Source organism: Sinocyclocheilus anshuiensis, unplaced genomic scaffold, assembly GCF_001515605.1.
Source record: "Sinocyclocheilus anshuiensis isolate Anshui unplaced genomic scaffold, SAMN03320099.WGS_v1.1 scaffold1023, whole genome shotgun sequence".
Taxonomy (NCBI): Eukaryota; Metazoa; Chordata; class Actinopteri; order Cypriniformes; family Cyprinidae; genus Sinocyclocheilus; species Sinocyclocheilus anshuiensis.
Window position 1 is genome coordinate 981,309 of NW_015546084.1, and position 2,567 is coordinate 983,875.

A 2,567-nucleotide genomic window follows, 5' to 3' on the forward strand; every position below is an offset into this window, starting at 1 on the left:
AGGTAGGCGTGGTTGACTCTTAACTTTTACAAAGAATATCTCTTTGGTTTTAGACTTTGGTACACTGGACCCTGTCTTACAGACTTTAGAGCAGGGGTGGGCAAACTTGGCCCTTCCAGGCCACTTTCCTTCAGAGGTTAGCTCCAACCCTAATCAAACACACCTGAACCAGCTAATCATTGTTTTCAAGACTACTAGAAGGCTACAGGCAGGTGAGTCATAGCAGGGTTGGATCAAATCTCTGCAGGAAAGTGGCCTGGAAGGGCCAAGTTTGCCCATCACTGCTTTAGAGTGTAGAGTTAGGGAAATGTCCGTAAACCTTTTCTTACAGTGTAGACATAACAATTAATAGTAATATCAAAGGCCAAATGGTGGGAGCTATTATAAATTATTATTATAACTTCATTCTTTTTGGTTCAATGTTTTGTCATTTTCGTCATAATTCACGTGTAAACTCACATAATTACAGAGTAATAATTGTTGCAAGTAACTTGCAGTTTTATGCTTCAACCAACTGGATCTTATGAGAAAACACTGTAACTATTTTACAATATTGTGATTTTGTATGAATTTTATATCAATTAGATTTTTTACAAAATGTAAAATGTTTAGAAAAAAGCAATATGATCCACCTCTAACCCCAACTCTAAACCTAACTATCTTTGGGGAATAAGCAGATTGTAAGAAACGTATGAATGAAATCACAAATTGATACAAATCAGTCACCATTTGCCATGTGTTGGCTTCAACTGCTGAAGTTACTTAGTGTACTTTAGCTTTAAAATCCAATAACTGCTTATTAAAAGAACTCTTATGGACTAGATTACATAATTTCCAAGGACGATGAATACCACACTTCATGAAGACTTTTAAAACAAAATAAGAAGATAAGAGTGAGAACCTGACCTTCAGCTGGGTTGCCTTGCAGGAAATCTCAAGAGACACATCTACTCTGGATGAGGGGTAATAAAAACAGGCAGTCTCAAGCATGCCATCGTACTAATGTCTTTCACACTGCATTACTTTTTCATTAACATACACATTTTCATACGTTGGAGTGATCACCTACCTTAATTTTTGAGCACAACGACGTCTCACAGAGTAGATGAAACTATTAGACAATAATGATCATGTTTCACTCTTGAGGAAAAATAGTGACAGTGCACAGCTGAAAATTATGAGATAATGTCTTGTTTACTTGCGCAAGTAGACTAAATCAGCAATCTTGCTTCTAAATACACCATTAAGAGAAATGTGAGTACAGAGCTACCATATTAATAATTGCTACTGTTGGGTTTGCACTGCAGCAGTGCCGGCAAAGAATAGCAGGACATAACGGGAAAAAGTTCCTTCTGAAATTCAAATATCCACTCAATTGTACTTATTTATCGGATTAATACATTTGGGATGGATGCAAAGAATCTCCCTGGTTTGAAAATGGTGTGCATTTTACAGCCTCATTAATTTAATTAGTAACAAAAACAGAAGAAATGTTGTAATATGGGACGTGCCTGAAGACGTGAGGTCTCACTTTCCACACAGGGCCCATTTAGGTCTTGGTCTAGGCACAAAAAAGAGGGGAATCACTGATGAGCAAATAACAGTTAGTTGAAATGAGCTGTGGGAAAAGACATCCAGTCATTCGGCTCTGTTGAGTGAGGAAAGTGCACATATTCAAAATGCAAACCATCAGCTTTCCAACTTGAAATGGTTAGGCTAATGAATCAAATAAAAGTGTTTTCAGAAGCATTTGGAAATATAAATGTGTTCAGTCTGAACGATATGTGCTGTGACACAGTAGATATGAGTGTCGTGAATATAAAATATTTCCCGATCTGCCTCGAGCGAAAGCGATGTGCCTCCGCTCGCTTTCCCAGAGTGCTTCTTGAAGGCAATCATGTCTTCCACTGCAAGTAAACAAATATTCAAAAATACCTGCAATGGCGAAGTCTATTTAAAACATATTTACTAACTTTTTGAGCAGAATGCTGCCAGGGCAACACGGGATGCGAAGCACATTAGTGGTGGAGATGGGACCGTAAAAAATCTGCATACATTTTTAAGCTGGCAAGTCATGAAGGCGCTGGATGGGAAACAATGGCCCTCTGCCTGCAGTACGAGGTACAAAACACTCGGTGACTCATCGCTTAAACACTGAAGTATACTGGAATAAAAGACCAGACGAGAGAGGGACCCAACCCCCATCACAAACGCACAAAAATGTGACCTTCACAGTTTTATGCTTGGCTTGTGTCTAAAGAAACACTCAGTGCCTGTCCAGTGAACAATAATGCAACACTCTAACGATTCTGTGTAAATCAGGTTTAAAAAAAAAGAAATAAAAAGTGACAAAAATGTTACAAGACATAACGAATAAATTATAACATGCATCTTGTAACATTAAGCTACCACTTCAATGAAATTAATTACACTATTCAAAACATTTATTAAGCACATTTATACTAAAGAAAACAGCCATTGCTATTGTTGCATGTTGGGTCAATTTCTTTATATTAAATTAGAAATAAAATGTAAATAAATATATATATATATATATATATATATAT